The 26,191-nt window shown below is 40.6% G+C and overlaps 1 long non-coding RNA gene across 8 annotated transcripts in view; it reads right to left on the bottom strand.

The window, feature by feature from the left end:
* LOC101421424 (uncharacterized) overlaps nt 1-26,191 on the bottom strand; it is a 109,767-nt gene that overhangs the window by 80,578 nt on the left and 2,998 nt on the right. For 7 of the 8 annotated variants that reach the window (XR_009187163.2, XR_009187165.1, XR_011649645.1 and 4 more), the window contains one exon: nt 19,413-26,102. This is a non-coding gene — a long non-coding RNA (uncharacterized lncRNA). Of the gene's footprint in view, nt 1-14,652; nt 14,778-19,412; nt 26,103-26,191 lie in introns of all 8 variants that reach the window. The other variant, XR_009187167.2, reaches the window with a different exon arrangement.

The raw sequence follows: 26,191 nt of genomic DNA, 5'->3' as shown, positions 1-26,191 counted from the left end.
TCAGTTCCCGGTGCCTCCTGGAGAAGGCGGGCAAACAATGGGCAGACAGACAGATGAGAAAAACCACCTGAGGGAAGGGGGGATAAATAGGAAAATAAAGAATAAAAACTTCAGCTATCCAAAGTGAAGAAGAAAGTTGGGAGAATACAAGGTGTTCTTAATCAAGGTTTAATAGAAGATATTCCAAAAATGTTTAGTATTAATTTATTTAAGAGCTAAATATCATATTTCTCATTTAGTCATATGGAGTAATTCACTAGCATCAAGCTATTCTTCTCTCCTTAGAGGAGAGATGAAGTATTATTTTGTGGACACATTTTACATCACTGACACTTGGGATGGGGTGCCTTTCACTAGAACCCATAGCTCCCTCAGACCTTTAGTTTCTTCAGCAGAAAATCCTATAATGCGAGAGTATCTAGAATCAAGGAGCTCTTTAAGGTAAGGGTGACTGTATATGTGGCTAGAGTTAGAAAATTGGGCAGTGCCTGATATAATAGATGTGTTCGCAGGCAATTGCATGTCAACTTGCCATTAATTAGATTCTATTACATATTTAAATATCCTAATTTTAGATATGCCCAGCGGGCACTGCTTCTCAACCCTTTAGTTTAAATTTCTGCATCATGTACCTTGACTCAGGACCACTGACTCAAGGACAAAAGTACAGAAGCTAATCTTTACTGAGCATCTTTGAAGCGCTTTGTCATTTCATCTATGACAACTCTGTGACAAGGATTTGACCTGAAGAAAAGTTGGCATCCAGAAATGTACCAGTCACATGGATAAGTGGCAGTGTTAGGCTACAACCCAGTAGAGACCACTCCAAAGTCCATGCTCCCTTCACCACACCTCACCAACTATTCTGCTCCAAGTCCTTGCTGATCCTTAAATAGCATAGGTAGGGTAGGGACCTCGCTTTTTAAAGGACAGCCGTGGAGAATTATTTGGTGTTGTGATGAATTACCCATAATCTATAACTTTTTAAAACAACCATCTCATGTATGTAAGTGTCATCTTAAAGGTAAAAGCATCTGAAACTGAAAATTAAATGGGAGAGGCAGGGCGGGGGTTAGCTAATGGGTAAAATTAAATCAGAATGTTTTAATCAGAAGGATATAAAATTTACACATTTATAGATTGTTTAAAAATAAGCCCAGTGAACAAGCCAAGCTTGTAATAAAGAGTATAACTTACAGGTCCTCCATGAGAGCATGGACATTAACCTGAAGCTAAAGAAAGCGCCTGCAGCAGGAGTCTATCTGCTCTGGACACAGTGAAAACAACAGCCACAGCCTGCTAGCCCTGGCCTGGTTATAGAAAGCAGTTCAAGCGCAGGACTCTTGGTAAACCAGGCTCTCAATCCCTGTGCAAGCAAAGCTCTTCCAAGTAAGCTGAGCTCTGCCTGCAGAGAATTCTTTATGGCGTAGTTTATATGTGGGAGTTGAGGTTCCCGCTATACGATGTCAGGAAGGATTTTATGAATGTGTGACCTTAGGTTTTAAAAGGAGCCGCACAGAAGGTGACCATGACCTAAACTACCGAAATGCCAACCTTTCAGTGAAGCGAATGTAACTGATGAAGGCAGGGGACTCACACAGGGCTGCTCTGAGCTCGGAAACCAAGCAAGAAATTGCCTGTTTTAATAGTTACTGGGGTGTGAAAGACACGGCAATTGGGCTGCCCATGATACCTCTGGGAAACAGTTGGTTAGAAATGAACAAGGTTTGTGAATAGAGCTCTACTGCTCTGGGATCTGCTGGTTCTCACTGGTCGATTTCCCAGATTACTTCAGTAATCAATGTCAACAGAAGCCCAGTCTATTCTGAACGGATTTAAATGCCACTGTTTTGCATAGAATGGTCCCAACTCCTTGCTCACTCGTAATGCTGGGATTTCCGGATCATAAATTCAGGCACACGTGAGTTAAATGAACTTCCTTCTTTCCTTCCTTACTTAATGTAACATTTATCCATTACCTGCAATGTGCCAGGTCCTATGAAAGACACGTGATACAAAGATGAAAAGATGTGCCTGACCCCTCAAGGGGCTCAGTTTAATCCACAAAATAAATGTGAAATGCTCATGACACTACAATGGGGCAAATGTTATAACAGAAGACAGAACATCATAGGAGATCAGAAGGTAGCAGCCTACTTCATCACGCTTCACAGAGTTGCCATTTCAGTTGTGTATTAACTGACGACTAGGAATTTGCCGGGTAGAGAAGAGAGTAAGAGAAAAAACTCTTAAGGTAGAAAGAAGATTGTACGTAAAAACCTGGAGGAATGATAGGGCATGGAACACTCAGGGAATGGTGGGAGGTTATGAATGGTTGCAGCAAAAAGAGTTGGAGGGAATGATGGAAGAAACAGCTGAAAGGCTAGAACTTCTTAGCTAGGGCAAGGGTATGGAGTGGACTTGGGGAATCGAGGGCAAGTTTTCACGGCTGCTGAGGCATAGCTTCACTGGGGTAGGGGTTGAGGTGGAATGGAATCCCAAAGGGATAACTTGTCCCACCCAGTATCCAATCTGAATTAACTTAGGCAAGTCTTTGCTGAAAAAATAGTCCAAGCCTAGTTTCGAATGGTACTAATTTAAGTCATCCTCTGGAGAAAGAGTCACCTCCTTTTCATTATCTGTCCACTCCCCCACCCCCTCCCCAACCACACTGGCCTTCTTTTCTCCAAAATCTTGCCTCTACAATCCATCTTTCATACTGCTGCCACAGTTATCTTTCTAAAAGACAGCTTGAAAAGCTGGCTCTTCAGTGGCTGTATAATAAAAGCCTAAAGTTTTTAGCAGTCTTAGCAGTTCCTCACGCAACATACATTTCTACACTTCTTTCCTTTTGCTCATGTATGAATGACATGCTTTTCTTCACTATTTTTGATCTGTCAAAATTTCGCCTAGCCATCAAAATCCAACACAAAGGCCAGCTTCTCAGTGAAGCTTCCCTTAAGTCTTCCTGTCGTGATTACTTCTTCCTCTTTGACCCACAACATCTTGCTGGTTCCAACTAAGCACTTATTTACTCTGCCTTTTCTTTTAGAAGGTCCATGGAAAGCTGCTTTGGAGTGAGCACCTTGATTTGGTCAAAGAGAAAGAAGGGAAGAAAAAGATGAAGCTTGGCTTTGAGTAGCCACAGTAACTGTACTCCTAGACAAAAGTTAGGTGTTTAGATGCAGATGAACAGTGAGTAAGTGAGACAGGGCTAAAGGCCATAGTGGAAGACTGTATTCCAAAGATGGCTGTAACAATACTTTCCAGACTGTTCTGCAATATGGCCTCCCATCAAAAGGTTAAGCCTAATTTCTTTTCCCTTGAATTTGGGTTGGCTTTATGACTCGTATGTATGACAGAGGTGATGCTGCATGACTTCTGAGAAAAGACCATGCAGCTTCATCCTGGTTCTCTTGGGAAGCAAACTCTGAGGGGAGCCAGCTGTCATATAAGAAATCCAAACTACCCTGAGACTTCTGTGCTGAAGAGATCATGTGTAGGTGTTCCCATCTGCAGTTCCAGTTGAGCTCGGTGCCAAACATGTGAGCAAAATCATCTTGGATCCTCTTGACCAACCCACTTGCTAGCTAAGTACCACTGAGTAAACTTGGTCATCATCAGGAAGAGCAGAAGAATCACCCAGCTGAACCATGCCCAAATTCCCGACTCAAAGAATCCATATGATAAAATATAATGGGTACTAAGTTGCTAAACAAGGGGTAGTTTGTTACACAGCAGTAAATAATGAAACAGCCAGTGAATGAATCACTGACCCTGTGTTTTGTTGATAAAGCTAATCAGTCTTCTGAAAGAGTTGAAATCAGTAGCTAATTCAAGTGGAAAACTTCTGCAATTTTCTGAAAACATTTAGGGTGTTTAGGGAGATCCCAGGGAATGCCTTGGGATCCCAGAGGTTACCAGGAGAGGGCAATGTTGTTGACCAACCACTGGAAGGTGTCCTCCTAGAGGCCTGCTGAAGCTCACTTAGTAGAAGCACAACTTTGAGACTGTTTGCACCTGGCACATGGCATACAGTAGAGACTAGATAAATATTTAATGTATGAATTGACTGAATCTGGGGTCTGGTGACAATATCAGTGACACTGTGTACTGAGAGGAAATGGGCCACTGAGGAGTCACGGGTTGTCATAAGAGGCCTATAATTGAATACATAATGCAGGTCTGGACTCTGCTTCCCTCTGAGACATTTTAGTCAGAATGCTTGCAGGTTGGAGAATCAGAGCTAGCAAGCTGGGCTGTCTGTGGCGGGGCTTTTGGAGAATTCTGGCTGGGAGTTGGAGCCAGGGAACGTGGCTTGGCCTCATAAGATAACCCAGGCTTTCTGTACCTATCATAGACAACTTGACTGGAAGGTTATACTTGTTGCTCCCATGTTATTTAAATTTCTCTTCCCACCATTCTGTGGCACTCATTAGCTAAATGGTAGCAACCACATGTCCCCCTCAAAGTTTTAACACTTATTCTGAGCACTAAATGCAGGAAACATTCCTCTTTTCTGAGCTCATAAGAGCTTCTTTTTCCTAAGGACCATATTTAAGATCTCAAACACTGATTTAAACTTATTAATGCCTGAAGGAAAGGCAGATCCAAGACCAAAGTACAGCTCCTCATATTTTTTCTGTAAAGGAAATTGTGAGATTTCTGATTTCTAAAGTGGCTTTCTTCTTCTGGGAGAAGAGATCAGAACCATGACCTATATTTTCAGAGGATCTTTAATATTCTTGTTCAAGGAATATTTTTGAAGTCAAAATTCTGACAGAATGTGCTCTAAGCTGGATTTCTACAAGATTAAGATTTCCTTGTATTTTCAAATGGCTGGAATTTTTTACTAGTCAAATATCTTATTCTCATTAAATTGACAACAAATTGCATAATTTTGAGGATTATAACCAGGCATATTTCCCCCACATAAATATTAGGCCTCCCCACCTCCTCACAGTGGGAGAATAAGTCTCAACTTTGCCTTTGCTTTTAAGTCAGAGATTTGTTATCAACAAAAGGGCCTTTCAGTCATGGATTCAGGCAAAGAAGGCCTGGAATCAAAATAAATGGAGAAACTGGATCCAGGTCCAGACAGAATCAATTGTTTTCTGGTTTTTGGTTTGGGAAACCTAATGAAAAATGATCCCTCCACAAGGGCTGGGGTTAGTGATTGTTAGTCATTGTTAATCACTGCAGCACCTCACACTGCCGGTCTTGACTCAAGACCCTTCCTTTTACATGCGATCCTCAATGTTCTTATAATAACTAATGGCATACATGAGGTCCTAAAATTCATTCAAGTGGCCCATGTTTTGAAAATGCCTTCATCTACCCACCTCATTATTGTCAAGGCTACACTTTGGGAGGAGAAAGGGCTTGGAAGGCATATCTGAAGTATCAGTGTCTTCAGATGCAACCAGATACACTCATAACCAAGGAAAACTCAGAGTGGCTGATAGAACCTAACATGGCTGAATATATGAGTCCAATTTTCAGTGTATGTACATAAAATTCAGTGCGCAGCCTTGCAAAGACTCACACTTAATCACTAGGTACAATTTAGGAATACTATACAAACTCAACTGTAACTTGTAAAACCTAAAAACTTGATGCAGAAGAAAGCTGAAATTAGTTATTCTTGATCAGAAATGTTTACACTATCCAGTTAACTAAAATTCTCCATAAAGTCACTTATTGTGACATATTTTTTAGCATTACTTAAATATACATGGCATCAAAATGATTTAAAGCAGCAAGCACCCAGGACAGAAAAACGTGCTTACCATCTTTCTACCCCCTAAAGTTCCACACTTGGAGGTTTACGTGGGGGTGTGAGTGGCACGTAGAGCAGAAGGCAAGAGCAGGCAGGAGAGTATAGCCTCCTCCTCCCTGTGCAACCAAAGCCAAAAAAGGTTCCTTGCCACTGCTGGTTCTTTGATCTCTTGATCCCTATTTTTAGAACTCTTCTGTCCAACATCCTCTGCCCCATTGCCATGACCTTTCATGACACACTTCTCCTGGTAGTTATTTTGGGATAGTATTCCTTTCCCAAAGTATTACTACAGCCAGAATTAATGTATGAGGCAGATCAGCACAAGTTCTTGCTTGAAAAAAATATCCAAAGCACATGTTCCCACATGAGGGTGAGAGGGCTGGTGTACAAAGGACGGACACATCATCCATATTTTTAGTCATCAAAGCATTCTAGACGGACTGTTTAATGTAGTAGATACCACAACTCTCATAAGACAGCATTATCTAGGTACAGAATCTGGGCACATGGAATTAGATAATGTGTCCAGAACAGCTAATAGGGTGCAAGTGTGTGTTTGTGCATGTATATTGTTAAGGGAGCACAGAAAGAGGAGACAATCATAAAGGAGATATAGGGTTTATTATGACTTCATGGTTTTTTTCAGACTTTACCTCTCCCTAAATCTACAAACTAAAGTGCCTACATGAGGGAAGAGTAGAGAGTGTTTCTACACAGCATTTTGAAAAGGAGAACAAGTGTGGTCTCACCAGAAACAAGATGGACATATAGATCCAGGGGAAAGTCCCTCCTCAGTGGAGAAGATTACTTTTGTGTTCATCACTATATCTTCAGTATCAAGTAGAGTGTTAAATACATAGCTACATTAATGAAATAATTTGGTGTAACAATAACAGCTAACCTTTATGGAGCACTTTGTTTGGCTATGTGACAAGCAATACTCTATGAGTTTTGCATAAATTAACTTACTTAATGCTTACAACAAACCTATGAAATAGGTGTTTTCTTGTCCTTATTTTAGAGATGAAGTCACTGAAGTATAGAGAAGTTAAATATCTTCTCCCAGGTCAAACAGCTCTTAAATGGGAGTACCAGAATTCAACTTCAGGTAGGTTGACCCTAGAGCCTGTGTTTAGAGAGTAAAGCAATGGGTTTATGAAGAGATTGAAGAGAGGAATTTACATAGAAGAGGTGGCATTGGATTGGGAAAAGTGGACATGGTGGCTGATGGGTATGGGGAAAGGCAGGAAGAGATGAGAGGTGGAGGCGTCTTTGAGACATGGAGCTGCCCTGGATGGTGCTTCAGAGGCAATCACCAGTCATTGTATATCCTCACAGGGCCCACTGGATGGAATGGGGGAGAGTATGGGCCATGATGTGGACCATTGACTATGAGGTGCAGAGGTGCCCAAAGATGTACTTACCAAATCCAATGGATGTGTCATGATGATGGGAGGGAGTGTTGCTGGGGGGGGGGGGGGGGGGGGAGAGGTGGGGTGGGGGGGTGGGGATGAATGGGACCTCACATATATATTTTTAATGTAATATTATTACAAAGTCAATAAAATAAAAAAAAAAAGAAAAAACAAAAAAAAGAGAGGAATTGAACATATTCAGTGTTAAAGGGTAAAATAGAAGACTAGGAAAATGCACTTGGCCAAATTAATCAAAGCAAATGAAATCAATCCAAGGCAAATAGTTATGTTTGTTCCAGATAGAAATTATTCTTTCTGAATGCTGAAATCTTTCAAGTTCTCCCTTTAAGGCTTTCAACTAATTAGATGAGACTTCTCTCATTGCTGAAGGCAATCTCTTTTGTTGACTGTTAGATGTAGTCAGCCATAGATCCAATCAATTGAATGATGATTTAAATCCACAAAATATCCTCACAGTAACAATCAGGCCAGTGTTTACTTGACCAAACAACTGGATACCACAACCTAGCTAAGTTGATACATCAACTTAACCACCACAATGAGTTTAGCAGCAGATTAGACACTGACAAAGAAAAGATCAAAGAATTTGAAGGCATAGCAAATTAGAATCAATCTAAAAGGAAACACAGAGAGGAAAATTACTCAAAAATAAATAAATAAATAAACAGAGGCTTGGTGATCCATGAGATACCATCAAACAGTTGAAAACATGTGATTCAAGTCCCAAATGAAGAGAAGTAAGGGAACAGAAAAAACATATATGAAGTAATAATGGTGAGCAATTTTCCAAATTTGATGAACATTATAAACACACAGATCAAGGAAGCTCAATGAACCCTGAGCAGGAAAACACACACACACAAAAACTACACCAAGTTACTTGATTACTACATTTCTGAAAACCAGTGATATTGAGAAAATATTAAAAGAACCCAGAGAAAAAGACTCATAACATACAAAGCAACAGAGATAACAATTACAGCTGACTTCCTGTCAGAAATAGGCAAGCCAAACTGCAATGGAACAACATCTTTAATCTTTAAAATGATGACAGAAAAAAAAATGTCAACCTAGAATTTCAAATTCAGCAAAAAATCTTTCTTTTTAAATGAAGGCAAAATAACTGTTTCAGCTAAACAAAAGCAGAGAGAATTCTGCGTCCTCACAGCCAATGGATCTGACCTGCCATCTAGAGAGAGTGGCCAAAGATGATGACATCAAGAATGTAGTGAAGCAGGCATCAGAAGGCCCCCAAAGGGCATCCTGGGCTATAGGGAGGACCAGGCTGTCTCCTGAAACTTTAACAGTGATTCCTACTCTTCCACAATGCTAGGGCTGGCATTGCCTTCGATGGCCACTTTGTCAAGCTAATTTTCTTGTACAACAATAATTTGACTACAGCAACAAGGTGGTAGACCTCATGGTCCACATGGCCTCCAAGAAGGAAAAGCCCCTGGACCACCAGCCTCAGCAACAACATGAAAGGAAGAGAGAAGGAGTCAGCTGCTGGGGAGTCCTAGTCCTAAGTTGATCTCCAACACTGACAAGTGTCCCTCCTCCACAGCTTCCCTCCCAGACTCCTCTGAGGGGCTCAGAGGGACCTTGTCATGTATCATCAATAAAGTATACTATACCCAGCAAAAAAAACCCACAATGAATAGTACTAGAATGACTTTCATGTTGGGACTGTAGAGAAAAGAAGAAGAAAAAGGCTTTTACCCCTTTGGAGAAACTAAAAATAAGTTCTGACTTATTGTTTATTGTTTATAAAAACCCTTTCAATCAGCTATCAAAAAATGCATGTTATTTAAATGCATATTATTAAGTGAAAAAAGCCAGTCTAAAAAAGTTACATGCTATATGATTCCAACTAAATGACATTATGGAAAATGCAAAACTATAAAGTAAAATGATTGGTGTTTGCCAAGGGCTCAGGGGAATGGGAGGAGGTATGAGTAGATGGAGCATGGAGCATTTTTAGGGCAGTGAAACCACTCTGTATGATACTGTAATGGTAGACATATTACACTGTACATTTCTCAAAACCCATAGAACTGTAAATCACAAAGAGTGACTCCTAATGTAAACTGTGGTCATTAGCTAATAATGTATCCATTTTGGTTCATCAATTTTAACAAATGCACCACACTAATAGAAAATGTTAATAATAGGAGAAATGGGGTAGAGAGATATCTGGGAACTCTCTGTACTTTCTGCACCATATTTTTGTGAACCTAAAACTGCTTTATATTAATAGAGTCCATTTTTAAAGTACATGTTATCCAAAGAATATCTTTAATTCCTCTCTAAGCAACATTAGCTTATGAACTTTAAGTTATTATTTCCTATTGATTCTGTATTTTTCAATGGAAAATAAACAAATTATTGACTATCTTGAACAAAAATTCACTGAAATTTTACAAATATATGTCCTTTTTTCAATAAAATATATTCTATTAATTTTATTCTATGTAATTAGGTATTATATAATTTTCCTCACTCAATTTTAGATAAAAAAGATACCATGACTCTATTTCAGGGAGTGTATCACTGTGGTTAATATAAAGACTCTAGTACCTGACTGCCTGCTCTATCACTTATTAGATATGTGACCTTAAGCATGCGATTTAACATTTCTGCTTCTTAGTTTACTGTAATGTAGGATAATAATGCCTATCTCATTGGGTTAATGTTAATGAGGATAAATGATTTAATATATTGAAATTGTTTAGAATAGTACCTGGAAGATTGTAAGTATTATGAGAGTGATAACTATTCTTAATCCTGAAAATTAATATAATGTGGATAAAGAACAGAGGTTCAAAGAGATAATTAATATAGAAGATGTTGTAAAGAAAACTATTTGAGAACTAGGAGAACTAATCTTAGTTCTGTCCTCTCATTAACCAGTTGTATAGAATTTGATACTTAAATTCTCTGGACATATTCATTCACTTGCTCCTTCCCTCCTACCTCACTTCCTACATCTTCCCTTGAGTAAATATTCACTGGGAGCCTATTATAAAATACTATATTAAGTACCAGGTATTTGTTTGCTCAATCTTCTTATGAGGGAGAAAGTCATATAGACAGATCATTAAAATATTACATCAAGTGAAATGATGAAGATCTCAGAACTTCCTTCTACTGCAGAAATCTAATAAATCTATGGGCTTTATTAAGCACTTGTTATCACTCTAACAAATGTCAACTCATAATGTAAGCATTTATGTGACCACAGCTCTAATTTTGACCATGCTTCTGTTATTGATGATGTCAGCTCATGGACCTAACTTTATTGGATGAGTTGGATAAGTAGGTGAGTATTATCTTATGGCTTTTGTAAATAGGACCAAGGGTCAGCTTATTTGACACAGCTGTTTCTAATCCCTCCAAATAATGAAAATTTAATTGACTACAACTTTTTGTCCTTAAGCAATAAGCTATTTTTAAGGTAGTATTACGGCAACTGATTACTACAATTTCCAGTTTGAATCCTGTTCTAACCCCTCATAATCACTCTGGCCCATGATGAAACAGAAAGCCAGAAAATATAGAATGGTTTCATTTTTTTAAATGAGAAATTTTAAAGCAATAATTCCATTGCATGAATAAATCATGTTTAAGAAAAGATGGATAGGAAATAGATTTAGGAACTACTATAAACCATAAATATTTCAGGATTTTTTTTTAACTAATAATGCAGGTATTTTAGAGTTTGCCACAAAGACCAATCACCTTTGTTCTATTAAAAATATTCTTTAATCAAGAAGAATAAAGGTTACTTCAGTAAATTTCCAATTGTAGGACTTATGTATTCAGCAAGATGAAGAAATAGAAACCAGAATTACCCTCCTGCCTGAAACAATTTAAAAAACTGGACAAAATATATGAAACAACATTTTACAGACACAAGATATCAACCAACATAGCACAGTGATTACTTAGAGTAAAAATAAAAGAGGTGAGACCTATGACACCCCAGCTTACTGCTAAAAAGAATCTACAGACTATAGTATGGGAAGGGGAAAGATAGAGCCCAATAGTCTCTCTTCTTGATGAGACAGAGCTGGGAGTTTGAGGAAGCCAAGGTATCTAGAGTTAAAAGGGAAGAGTACAGGAGCTGAAAGACTGGTAAAAGCTCCAGAGCTCCAGAGATCTGAAAAAGTCACCCCTCATGTCTTCAGGGGAGTACTGAGCAGAGCATGCGAGTGAGAACACTAAATAAGGATGGGGAAAGAACCACCAAATGAAGTAGAGAATATTCTTGGGGCTCACATAGAGCTAAGAGTAGAAAACAGTGGTGCAACTTCATAAATCATGGGATATCAGATAGAGTACTCACATGGTTTTGCTCCAACAGTGGAAACAAATTAGCCCCAGACTAAATGCTGCTGTGGTGCCTAACAAAGCACAAAAGCAAGCCTTGAAAGAATCAGATTATTTCCAAATAATTTAAATGTCTTCTAAAACAAAATCCAAAGATAGTTTTAGGAATACAAATATGTCTAGCACCCAAGAAATTAAAATTCACCATGTCTGACAACTCAACCAAAATTTACCAGACATACCAAGAAGCAGAAAAATATAACCTATAATGAAGAGCAAAATCAGTAAATAGAAATATACCCAGAAATGCCACAAATGATAGAATTTGTAGACAAAGACATGAAAACAGTTATCATAACTGCATTCCATATATTCAAGAAGGTCATAGAAAGATTAAGCATGCTATGTTGTGGCATGGAATATACCTTGAAAGACCCAAGTCAATCTTCTAGAGTTGAAAATTACATGTCTGAGATTAAAGAATACAATAAAGGAAGTGGACGTGGCTCAGGTGACTGGGCTCCCACCTACCACATGGGAGATCACTAGTTCAGACCCCTGTGCCTCTGAAAGAAGAAAAAGAGCTGGCCTGATGGGGAAGTATGGCAAGCTGACACAACAAGATGATACAACAAGAGACACAGGGAGGAAAAACATAATGAGATACAACAAAAGCAGGGAGCGGAGGTGGCTCAAGTGATTAGACACCTCCCTCCAATATCAGAGGTTGCAGGTTCAACTCCCAGTACCTCCTCAAGAAATAAGGAAGATGAACAGACACAGCTAGTGAAAAACAACAAGGGGGTGGGGAGAAATAAATTAATAAAATAAATCTTTAAAAATAATACACTAAATATGATTAACCACAGATTACATACTTACTGTAAATGAAAATATTAATTAGTTTGAAGATATAGCACTGGAAAATATTCAGACTAAAACACACAGAAAAAAAAAATACTAAAGAAAATGGACAGAACCTCAGAGAACTTGGAAAACTACAACTAACTTAATATATCAAGGCAATTGGAGTCCTCAAAGTACAGAGAGAGGGTGTAGGGAGACCAAAAAAATACTTGAAGAAATGATGACTGAAAATTTTCCAAATTTGATGAAAATTACAAACCCACAAATCCAAGATCCCAAGCAGAAGAAATATTAATAAAACTACACCACGGCACATCAAACTTAAATTGCTTAAAACTGATGACAAAGAAAAATCTTAAAAGCAGGCACAGAAAAAAGGATATGCTAATGCGGAACAAAGATAAGAATGACAGCAGACTTCTCATCAGAAACAACGCAAGTCAGAAAACAGTGGGGCAACATAATTAAAGTAATGGAAAAAAAACCTATCAACCTAGAATTCCAATCCCAGCGAAAACATATTTTACAAGTGAAGATTCAATACACAGATGAATGCATGTAACTACTGGTAAAACCTGATTAAGTTCTGTAGTTTAGTTAACAATATTGTACTATTGTCAAATTTCCTGGTTTTGATATTGCACTACAGTTATACAATGTCACTATTTGGGGAAGCTGGTGAAGAGTTCATGGGAATGGGACTGATTCTAGGTACTGCTTTTTTCAACTTCCTGTAAGCCTGTATTTTTTCAAAACAAAAAAGTTTAAAAAAATGAAAAAAAAAATTTCCACACATACGAAAGCTGAAAGAATTCATCACCAGCACACCTGAACTATAAGAAACATTAAAAAGAAGTGCTCTAGGACACAAAATTGCAGCTGTGTATGGAGGCAGAAGCACAGGGAGATTGAGGGGTGATGAGTTTTATTTGTTTGTTTGGTTTTTGTTTTTTATTGTAGTTGTTACTGGAATGGTGAGAGTGCTCTAAGGTGATGGAGGTAATGAATGCACAGCTATGTGATTATAGCAAACATCATTGTAAACTTCAGTTAGATTTACCCTTAATTAGTATGTATCACTATAATTTATTAAAGAGAAAAGTATAGCATCAATCATTGTTGCTGCTATATCTATTACAGATCTTGGTATGCTGTTCATGCTGATATAATATTTGTTGAATTGAGGGACAAATAAATCACTGGATCATCATTAAATATACACTGGAGTCTGGACATGAAAAATACAAATTAATTTTTGAAATAATTTCAGCAGGAAAAGAACTCTAAAATAGTGGAATAAAAATTACTACACATCATATTGTTAACACTGTTTACGTTTTTCATCTTTTTATACCTATTGTTTCGTTAAATTTTTGTTACTCTGAATAAAAAAAAGTGCTCTAACCAAATGAAAAACAATACCAAATATAAATAAATATGGATCTACATGAAGGAATGAAGAGCACCAGAAGTGGTAAATATGTAGTAAATATCTTATATTAAAAAGATATATTTTTCTCTGTGTCCATTCACTGTGCATTCTTCTGTGTGTCTGTATTTTATTTTATTTTTAAAATTTATCCCCCACCCACCCTTGTGGCTTGCTTGTTGTATTGCTCTGTGTCCATTTGCTGTGTGCTCTTCTATGTTTTTTTTTTTACTTGTCTCCCTTTCTTGTTGTGTCACCTTGTCGAGTCAGTTCTCCGCAGCACGTGCAGGCCGGGTAGCACTCTGCAGCACTTACAGGCCAGCAGTTCTCTGCTGTGTGCAGCTGAGCCTGCCTTCACAAGAAGGCCCTAGGACGCAAACTCAGGGCCTCCCATATGGTAGACGGGTGCCCAACTGATTGAGCCACAGCTACTTCCCCAAAAAAAGGTAATATTTTAAAACAAAAATATTAACATGGCACCACGGCTTTTACAGCATATGCAAAAGTAAAATGTATCACAAAAACTGAACAAGGCAGACAAGGGGGAAATGGAAGTGCACTGTTGTAAGGCTCTCATACTATTTGTGAGCTTTATTTCACTTGAAGGTAGACTATGATAAATTAAAAATGTGTACTATAAACCCAAAGCAAACACTGAAGCAAATCCCAACAATGGGGATTATCTAAGTTTGCTCAAGGCTGCCAAGGCAATGTACCAGATTTGCAATGGGAATTCATTGCGTCAAAAGATTACAGTTCTGAGGGTGTGAAAGTATCCAAATCAAGGTATCCATCAAGAGATGTTGTCTTACCAAGTTGCAGCTGTGGGTGATCAAGCACATGGCAGGGCTCTTCTCACTCCTCTCCTCCAGGCCTCGTCTCTTCAGCTTTGAGCTGCTCTGAGGGCCTAGCCTCTCAGGGGCCTCTGTCCATGCCTCTGTTTTAGGGATTTAGATACTCTTATTCAATTATTGAAAGGACAGGTAGATAAAAAAATCAGTTGGGAAATGGTTGTGGCTCAACCAATAGAGTGTCTGTCTACCATATGGAGGGTCCAGGGTTCAATACCCAGGGCCTCCTGACCTGTGTGGTGAGCTGGCCCATGTGCAGTGCTGCTGTGTGCAAGGAGTGCCATACCCCACAGGGGTGTCCTCCGTGTAGGGGTGCCCCACGCGTAAGGAATGCACCCCATCAGGAGAGCTGCCCCACATGAACAAAGCACAGCCTACCCAGGAGTGGAATAGCACACACAGAAAGCTGATGCAGCAAGATGATGCAACAGCAAAAAAAAAAAAAGTGATATAGTTTCCCAGTGCCACATGACAAAAATGCAAGCAGACACAGAAGAACACACAGCAAATGGACTCAGAGAGCAGACAATGGGGGGAGAAGGAAAGAGAAATAAATTAAGTAAATAAATCTTTTTTTTTAAAAATCAGTAGAAGGCTTAAATAAAACTATCAAACAACTAAACTTAATTGACATTTACAGAAAATGCCACGCAAAACATTAGAATACACATTCTTTTCAAGATAGACCATATTCTGAACCATAAAACAGATTCTAATAAATTAAAAAGAATTGAAGTCATACAAAGTTTATTTTCTGACCACAATGAAATTAAACTATAAATAAACAATAGAATGGCACCTGGAAAATACCCAAGTATTTGGGACCTAATAACTTACTTCTGAATAGCCAAGGGTCAAAGAAGTCAAAAGGGAAATTAGAAAGTCTTCTGAAGTGAATGAAAATAAAAGCACAACATCAGAATTTATGTGATAGAGCTGAAGCAGAACTTAGAGGAAAATTTATAGAACTGAATGTCTATTTTAGAAAAGAAGAAAGGTCTTAAATCAATGACCTCAGCTTTGACGTTAAGAAACTTGAAAAAGAAGAACAAATTTAGCCCAAAGTAAACAGATGAAAGGAAACAAAGCCAAATGGCATACCACAAACAACTGCAGAATCAAATTAAACAATAGTCTAACCTGACTCTAAATCTAATGGAATTACAGAGTACTGTAATTCTTGTCACCCAATATGTTCTCCCTTCTTGTCCACTTCTGCTATAGCCCACATCCTAGGGAAAAATACTTCAAATAACTGAGCTCATCTTCAAAAATATATAACAGAAATTTTGAGATTCACCATGCACCATTTCAAATAATATAACTTACATATCCACTAGCTATCATTAGAACACCAGAAGATAGTTTATACAAAAGGCTATAAACTTTAGAAAGTAAAGCCTGGATTGTTTGCCAAAGGGAAATGGAAATACATTTAAAATAAAAATACCCAATTACTTAATAATGATAATAATCTTTACTATCCTCATAATAATGCTTCTTCCAAGCTTTATGGAGGAAGCACTGGAAGTTCCAAAAGAAGCACCTTCCAGTGTGGTGAGGAGACCACACCCTAGTGTGAGGTCTTGTTCAGGCAGAGCTTCTGAAGTTCTCACACTAAATAAGAATACCTACATACTAAAGGCTCCCATACCTTTACTAAGGGATTTATTATACAGGATTTACAAACACGCCTTAGCACATATGCACACCCCTCTAGTTCATGATTTCTTCAACATCAGGAACCACATCTTGGCCATCTTTGGATCCCCAAAGCCTAGCATGGTACAATCATTTATCAATGACTTTAAAAGGCAAGCGTGAACCTCCCTAGAAATATAAAGGGTTACAAATAAAGGCACCCTACGTGATAGCCTGGAGACCTCACAGAAAACAAAACCAAGACTTAACTCCAGGTCGGAAACCAAAGAACAGAGGCTCAGTTCCCTTTTCAAATAGATTCTTTAAACAGCTTTTAAAATGGATTCATTTCAGGCCTTCAGTGAGAGTCTGGGTGGGTCTCGGTTTTATCTGAACATGTCTACCCATCCTTTTCCCACGGTGTTCTGGGAGAAAACAGACAGCCGATGACTCACAACTCGGCACGCTTCTCAGTTCCTATGTACTGACACTAAACTGTGTTCCACAAGAGGCGTTTACAAAGGATCAGAATCTGGATGTCGCTGTTCATAGAATGTGGTTTAGGTTATGGGCTTTCCAACATAGTGCTAAATAAACTGCATTTGTTTCCAGATGGTTAATGACCAATAACTGCAGAGGTGAGTTCAGGTGGAACTTTTCTCAGTTCTCACTTTCTGTCACTTCAGAAGTCTTCCCTGAGTTTGCTTCATCCCCTACCTCCTACCTTGATTCCAGCTTTCAGTGTTTCAGCCCTTGAAAATAAAGTGTTTGCAGGATGGCCCAGCTGTGAAAGCCAGCCCTTTCTGCTTACCTTTCCTGGACTGAGACTCAAGGTCTTCTCTTCTATTCAAAATAACAGACCAGCAACCCATAGAATACAGAAAGCCTTGAGAAAAGTCAGGTGGATAGAGTCAGGATTGGTTGTGGTAACAAGAAAGGAAAATGAATCCAGGGTAACTTCATAACACATTACTGTTCTTTCCAGATTTTCTTGATTTTTCTACAACCTAGGTCTTGCTAAGACTGTTCTTCCATCATCACCCCATAGCACCCCTCCATACACTTACTGCTCATTTTTTCTACTTGTATTGAATATGCTACTTTCATCTCAAAGCCTCTTATAGGAGATTTGGACTTAAACACGGACCCTAAGCTGATGCCAATTGCAAATATTTGTACAGTACTCTCAGTTTCCAAAGAGCTGACCCTTAACATGACTTCAATCCTCCCAATAGTTCTGTGAGATGTTCTTATTCCTGATTTATAGCTAAAGAAGCCAGTGAGGTTAAGTGTTTAACCTGAAGTCACACCTACAGCAAGTGGCACCTTATGGCCCTATGCTCTTTCCACTTACTGTGTGGCCTCAAAGTCTCTAAAAAGACCTTAATTCTTTTCTCTAGATGTCTTCTCCGAAAGTGCCTGATACTTTCTGGCTTTGTACCTGAGTCCTCATTCCCTGGTTTATTCCACACCTGCCATCTTTACCATCCGCAACACACACACTCCTCATTTCAGCATACTTGCATAGCTATCTAACTGCCTTCTGTAAGCAGTTTTCCAGGGTATACCATAGCTGTGACAGTTTGAAGCTTTTGTGGACCCCAGAAAATTCTGTTCCTAAAGCTAATTCATTTCTGTGCATGTAAACTTCTTGTAGGTGGGATCTTTTCATTAAATTATTTCAGTTAAAAGCATCTGATTAGATTGTGGGACCCAGGGTGGGTATTAATCATCTTACTGGAGTCCTTTATAACCAAAGGAATAAAAAACCACAGGTGGGAAGTGGATTTGACCCACAGATAAGGCGTCCGCCTACCACACAGGAGGTCCAATGTTCAAACCCAGGGCCTCCTGAACCGTGTGATGAGCTGGCCCACGTGCAGTGCTGATGCACGCAAGGAGTGCCCTGCCACGCAGGGGTGTCTCCCGCGTAGGGGGGACCCACGCGCAAGTACTGCGCCCCGCAAGGAGAGTCACCCAGCACAAAAAAAAGGGCAGGCTGCCCAGGAATGGCACCGCATACACAGAGAGCTGATGCAGCAAGATGACGCAACAAAAAGAGAAACAGATTCCAGGTGCCGCTGACAGGAATACAAGTGGACACAGAGGAACACACAGCAAATGGACACAGAAAGCAGACAACTGGGGGAGGGGGGGAGGGGGAGAGAAATAAAAAACAAAAAAACAAAAAAAATCCTACAGGTGTAGGGGGGAAAAAGCCACAGGGAGAAGCCTCCAGAAATTGAAATCAATGAACCTGGGAGAAAAGCCACAGATGGAGCAGCCCAAAGCTGATCGCCCACAGCTCAGCTTGGGAAGAAAGGATCTCCTGATAATGCCTTGATTTGGAGACTTTGACGGCCTCAGAACCGTAAACTTTTTTTTTTTAAGATTTATTTTATTTATTTCCCCACCCACCTTGTTGTTTTGTGCTTGCTGTCTGCTCTCTGTGTGTTCTTCTGTGTTTGTTTGTCTTCTCTTTAGGTGGCATTGGGACCCAATCCTGGGACCTTCCAGAGTGGGAGACAGGCACTTAATCTCTTGCACCACCTCAGCTCCCTGGTCTGCTACATCTCTTATTGTCTCTCCTCTGTGTCTCTTTTTGTTGCTTCATCTTGCTGCACCAGCTCTGAGAGGGCCAGCACTCCTGCACCGACCAGTTCTCCATGCAGGCCAGCTTGCCTTTTACCAGTAGGCCCCGGGAATCGAATCCTGGACCTCCTATATGGTAGGTAGGAGCCCAATCACTTGAGCCACATCCATTTCCCAGAAGTGTAAGCTTTCAACCTAATAAATCCCCATTGTAAAAGCCAACCCATTTCTGGTATATTGCTCCCAGCAGCTCTTGGCAAACTAAAACAATAGTATCCTAGTTCAGCCTTAGCCCACCATGGCACCTCCCTCCCATCTTTCAAACACAAACCCCCTAAATCATACTTCCTCATTGTTTTCAATTAAACCTCACATCCTCTAGAAACTGTCACCTTTCCTTAGAAAGCAGAGATCACATGTTATCTAAATCATTCTGCACAGTATCTAGCAAGGGAGCAAGTGGAAATGGAGGCTTAATATCACCATACCTGTACTCTGGTTCTAATGATGATGATGATGATGATGATGATGATGATGATGATGATGATGTCGACATGATGGTAGTGACCCCATTCCTTTAAGAAGCTGAAGAGCACCAGTGGCTCAAAGACTCCAGCATCCGTGGTCCTAAAGTGCTAAGAAAAGGTTAAAGGGCCTGCTCTACAAAGTCAAGGCTGTGGAAACAATCAAAGAAAATAGGAGAGCAAACACTTGTAAAGTGAGTGGAAACTCGGGCAGTCAGGGTGGAGTAGCAGAAATGGAGAAAGGCTTTGGAGCCAGAGAGGCCCAGATTCAGAGCCTTGTTTGGCCACCCTGGAATCTGATCTTGGGCAAGCTGTCTAACTTTTCTGGACCTCCCTTTCCTAAGCCTAAAATATTACGATGTTCATCTCAGATGATTCTCTTCAACACTAAATGAGAAAACATATAAGGCATTTGAATCTAAATATCAGTCTGCTTCCCTTTCCCTGTCAGATGAAAGGATCCATAGTTATAAGAAATTCCAACAGGACTCAAATGATTGGTCTCATCTGAAATCAGCGCATTTTAAAAGGACCCACAGAAGAGTTCTCACCTTTAGGTGTTTTCTAATCTCTCATAAAGATGTGCATCTATGTTATGGAATAACTGTCTGACCCCTCCCATCCATCAAAATATACAGACCAAACAAGACCTCACATCTTTAGGTGGTAGATTCAGATTTAGATGGTCCTGTGTCTGTACTCCCAAAGCAATTTGGCTGCACCGCTCCTAAAGTGCTGATCCACTCTACTGGAAATATTCAAGCATCGACCTCTCCCCTAGCCTGTGAGTGCCACGATAACAAAGTCTGGGCAGTATTCCTCTTTGCATGACCACGTAGCATAAAGTTTGTCACACATAGCATGTTTATCGCATTGAACAGAAGAATCCATCTTCTATGTCTGTGATACTTTTAATACATATTCTACACTTTATAATTCCCCAGTGGGATTTCCCAGAGCCTCAGAAATTTAAAGCTTTGAACACATATTGTCTTCATCTTTTAAGAATTAATTGTTTAAAACCAGAGCAGCTTTTTTTTCTTTTGAAAGCTAACACCTAACCAAAAGAGGGATGGTAAAAGATTTCAAGAAACGTATAGGACTAGCCTCAAATTGCTCTATGCTTTTTATCTACTGCCATAACCTTGGGCACTGACTCCCTTCCAAGGCTCAGGCGTATCTTGTGTTTGGCGCATGCAGGGTGTATTGGGCAGGTGCCTGGAACTTCCCCCACCCCTGTGTTTAATGACTGTTGTGCAGTGACCGCAGGTCATGAGTGGAGGCAGCTCCATCTGCCTTAGGTAACAAAATCAATGGTGGTGACTAAGTTACAGTATAGTATCTCTCAATCTCTGAGACGTTCCTCCTCTGTTCTGACACATCTCTTTTTCCTCAGAGGAAACAGGAACAAGCTCAGGCAAAGGTGCTAAGGAGGAACCCACCTTGATTAACTCATTCATGGCCAGACTGCCATTATGAGCCTGGGGCCCACTAGTATCGAAAATAAGTTCAGGACACATTTGGAAAAACACTTAAGTGACAGACTCACTGTCAATTATTAAGGGGAAGTCAGGAATCTGGAGGCAAGTTTTGAAACTTCATGACAGATTTCATGGAGGGCAAATACCATACTCTTCCTCAAAAGAATAGTCTTTGGAGACTGACAGACACACTGCTCTACCTTAACAGCTGTGTGTCCTTGCACTAGTTACTGGCTCTAGCTAAGCGTGAGTTTTTTCATCTTTTAAGTGGAAATAAGACACCCTACTGGGTTGCTTATAAAGGTTAGATGAGAGCATGTATACAAATTACCTAGTCCATGGTAGGCATCAAGTAACTGTCTTGAGTGTTTTCTTAGACAGTCACCAGTGCCCTAGTACAAATCAGAATACTGGGCCAGATGGATTTTGTAAATAAAATCATTTATACACTATTTATCAGAGAATTTTATTGAATTTTAACTAAAGTTTATCTAGTCTACAGAGTAAATAATATTTTCTAAAGAATAAGGCTAGTTTATTCTATGCTAATTGTGATCCGCAGTAGGAATAATTGTAATTTATTAAGCACTTACTCCATGCCAAGAGCTGTGGTTAGCGTTATGCATGTTTCATCTCACATAATCAGAAGCCTCCTCAATTTCCAGGACCTTCAGAAAGCCGGCACAAATAAATGGCTTCAACTTCTCTGTAGGATCCCCATCTACTGTGCCCAAACCAAATTTTTTCTAAATTCCAATTGTGGTATGTGTGGTTTTAAGTGGGCAATGAAGAGACAGGTACCTCCGGAAATAAAACACGAGAGGTAGAGGTTATTTCTAAATCCCCTGAATTGGGAGCCAACTCATTTGATAGAGACTTAAGTTACTTTATGTCATATTGCTCAATTTCTCTAAGAAGATGGATTGCAGGGTGGAGTAGAAGAGGTGCCTTTCAGTCTGTTCCAACGAAATGTTTCTATGTTATCACAAAACAAGAAGTTCTGTAAGGTAAGGGAGTTAAAAAGGACTGGCTTCCTGTGAACAGATGCCAGGTGGAGGAAATAAACAGATATAGTTTCCACTGGATACGAATGCCCTGAAAAAAGTGTTTCCTGTGATGCTGCCAAGGCAATACCAGCTGATTACAACATTAATTCACGGCGAGAGGAAAGAGGGCGACTGAGTAGAGTTTGGAGTAAGTAAAGCAAAAAAATTTAAAAAGCATTTATTCCAATTCTGTTCGTAAGCTGTAAAATCCTACAACCAAGAAACAAGAGGCAGCCCTGATTCTTACACAAATGAAAGTCTAGTCAACTGGACAATGAAATGGAGCCCAGAGTGCTATTCCCTGAAATTTTATGAGTGGCTGGGAATTCTAGAGTTCTGAAGCAGGACAGGTTCTTAGAGAAAGTAGGTCCAGAAATCACAACTGCCATTAGACGAACAAAAAATTTTTAAAGATGCTTATTACTGGAATAGAGTCAGATAGGATTATTTCTAAGAATTTATTCTAAGGAAATAATCTGTAAAGCAGACACTTATTTTCCTAAAATGTTCATTGCAGGGTTAATTATATTAGGGAAAAACCGGAAGTAACCTAAATGTCCAAAGCAGAGTAATAGTAAATTATCCTTTATCCTAAGTGGGATGTTATACAGTCATTAAGAATGGTGCTTTACTTTGGATGGATTTATCTAATGTGAGTAATTTTTAATGTATCAGTTTGTTATACCTGCTTTTTAAAAGCAATATGCTATAACAGTTCTTTGTGATCTGTTAACTTTAAAATAAAATAAAAAAGAAAACGAAACAAAAATATGCTATAACAGGCATTTAGTAAGAAAAATATAACATGTTTTACTTTTAGATGATTTCTTTAAAATTTTTTATTAAAGAAGTTGTAGGTTTACAGAAAAATCATGCATAAAATACCTACTTCCCATATAACAGCCTATTATTAACACCTTGTGTTAGTGTGGTACATTTGTTATAGCTCATAAAAGAACATTTTTTTCATGTACTATTAACTATAGCCCGTTATTTACAATAGGGTTCACTGTGTTGTACAGTCCTAAGTTCTTTTTTTAAAATTTTTTATTCTAGTACTGCATATATATTTGAATATGGTTACAGGGGGAAATTTTATGTTGTATATGTTACTAGAATCATTAGTCGTTTTTTAATTTAGTTCTAGATTTTATCTTAAAATTTGTTAATAGTAATTACTAAGAATATAGCATTTATACATTTTATTTACATCTGATTACTTTAAAATTTTAAGACCTTATTCATTGATATATCCCTAGGGTTGGAACATGCTGGCACATGGAAAGTAGTAAATATTTATTGAATGAACAAATAAATTTTTAAAAAAAGAATCATAACTGGGAGCCCATAGGCATTGTTTTCTTTGGTTTTCCCGAGGTTGACCTAGATGACATTTTAACATTTTAAAAATTTGAAGATTTCACATAAAATTCCTTATCTCTTAAAGGGGGGAGGGGGGCGTAGACAGGCAAATACTAGACCTAACTTCTCACCTAGCAGTGCCCGCAGGCTCCATAGAAGATCCCCATTATCCCCTTGGCTTCCCAACCATGAGGCCAAGTACTAGCCTGCAGGAAGCCTCGGGCATGGCATTTTGTTACCTGGCTGATCTCCAGGGGTACCTGAGCGCATGACCCCTGAGCAGGGACAATCCCCTTATCCTATTGATGAGAGAACCAAGGCGAAACCTCACCTGGCTAACTACAGCCTGTAAATGAAATTGCAATGCTGTGGCAGGAAACGACATTAACAGAAGATCCCAGCTGATCTCTCTTGCCAGTTCCCCCAAAGGGATCTTATGGATCAGCCATACTAGATGGATTACTTGTCATGCAGAGCCAAGGCTCTGTTCCATCTGTCTCAAACGTCCTTCCCTGCTCTTGAGCTCTTTCTTGCTAGTCCTTTCGGACTCAGTTCAGTTATTCCACCCGAGAGCCCCAGACAGGGAGGAGCCCAACACAGCCCTTTATATCCATTTCTGCAACAGCAATTTTCATGCTGTATTGTAGTAATTTGTCCCCCGACCGAGAAAGCAGGATCCTCCAGGAGAAGGTCAATGTTTAAAGTCCTCCTTTCTATGTCTCCAGTGTCTAGCACAGTATATGACACATCATGAGCTCTGAGTAAATTTGGAGTTCAGAGCGGATAACCAAATTGCCCTCAGATACATAGATAATTGTATTCATAATATATAGTCGGGGGGTAAAAAACAGGTTAAAAGCCAACTTGGTCCACAAAGAACACTCAAACTGAAGAACCATTAAGTAAGTGATGCTGAAATCTTTAAGTGACAAATGCAGTTCCCTCTTAGAACTACCAGGCCAAACTTTCCACCAGAATTAGGGACTGCCTGATCAATGTGGTTTATGTGGTATTAGAAAGACCCCAAAGTTCTTCCTCACCAGCCTGCCAAGATGCCTAAAATCCCACCATGTAAATTTGTCTAAAGGCTTTTTCTATTCAAATTCAACCACCACCACTCCACCTCACCCCCAAAGAGTATACTAGGCAATGCAAGGGGGTTAGCAAAGCTTCAATCACTTATCAATATTTTTATGGGATGCATTCATCCTGGAATATCTAGGTCTATTGTGATAGAGTTTAAATAAAAGTAACTTGCAGGAGAGAGGACAGGTCTGCACATGGGAGGAAGAGAGAGGGAGTATGCATCAGATGAAGGAGCTCTGTCCACTCAGTCATCTCAGGGCCTCCATTTCTTGGTCGAGATAGAACAATAATGTAAACCAGAGGATCTGCTTTATAGGGGCACTGGAGAGTTAAATGAGTCAATACACAGCAGGCCTTCAGAATGGGCCAGGCAGAGTGAGCCCTGTTTAAGGGTTTACTTGTCATTATAGGAGAGGCGGCATGAGCTTTAGAACTGAAAGGTTCTGTTCCTGTTTTACTACCAAGCTGCCACCTTTCCCAATTTCCTGGTGAAGAATACAAGGCCTAGAGCGGATGAGCCGTTTACCCTCGGCCACAGGTTAGTCCAGGGCAGACCTAGGGCTCCCGGACCAGGGCTCCCGCACACCTGGAACTTCCTGATGATGAAGTTGTGGGAGACCTAGAGTAACTGAGAGCGAGCTCTAGCAACTTTCCCTCCTGGATCTCCCTCCAGGAGATAGTGGGACCCAGCTGTTGGGCGCTTTTCCCCACAGTCAATACCTGTCTCCGTTTTGCGGTGGGTTCGGCTGTCTGAGCCACCCGCAGCACCCACACCCACACCCACACCCACACCCACACCCCGCGCCTGGGCGTACCCTCTAAGTCTGGCACAGCCTGGTAACTCGCTGTCCCGCTGAGAGGACGAGTTAAGAGTGGGGTGGACGGGAAAAGTGACACAATCGGCCCGCGGCGGCCTCCGCGCCAGCGTCTCCTGCAGCGCGGGGCGGGCGCGGCGCTCACAGGGCTGTACACGCGGGCTGGGCCGCCGCGGCCACCCGGCTCGCCCGCCCCCGCGCCCGCAACGCCCCAGGCGCGGGCCGCCACGGCGCACTTTTCAGGAACGCGGCGGCCGCGCTGCTGCCCAGCAGGCTCCCGGGACTGCTGCCGCCGCCCTCCGGGGCTGGGTGACGAAGTCCTAAAAGACTTTCACCAAATATGGGTCGCGGCTGGAAACGTTCTGCACCGCGAGCGGCCGGAAACCTCAGATCCTGGCAACCGCGGCGACAGCGGCGCGAGCGCCCGGCGGCCGGCAGGGGGCGGCAGGCAGCCGGCGGCCAGGAGCGCCCCAGCGCCGGCGGCCCCCGGCCCTCCCGCCGCACAACCCGGCTGGCACTCCCCGCAGGGACCCCGAGGCGAACGAGGCCTTCCCAGCGGGTCTGCCGCCCACTTCCCACCGCCGCTTTATCGGCGCACCCTGGTCTCCTTGAGATCACGCTACGGGGAGTGGAGGGGGGGGGGTGGTCGGTGGTAGGAAACAGGGATCTTGGGGGTACCACCTTAAAGCCAGCCTTTCGCAGTCACCATAAATTGTTCTGTCCATTGAGGTGGCTATAAAAGGTGTAGTTGTGAGATTGGGTGTGCAGACGAGCAACTACGAACACACACACATTATAAGCACTGCTGTCGTCCGTGGGAGTTGTTCTTAGTCTGTGATTCTCGGACCAGCCCATCAACATCACCTAGGGATTTATTAGAAAGAAAGGAATCAGAAACCCTGGGGAGGGGCCTAGCGACCTGTCTTCTGCCCATGGGGTGATTCTGATGCATG

The sequence above is a fragment of the Dasypus novemcinctus genome, chromosome 9 (genome assembly GCF_030445035.2).
Source record: "Dasypus novemcinctus isolate mDasNov1 chromosome 9, mDasNov1.1.hap2, whole genome shotgun sequence".
NCBI lineage: Eukaryota > Metazoa > Chordata > Mammalia > Cingulata > Dasypodidae > Dasypus > Dasypus novemcinctus.
This window is presented reverse-complemented; position numbering and strand designations above follow the sequence as displayed.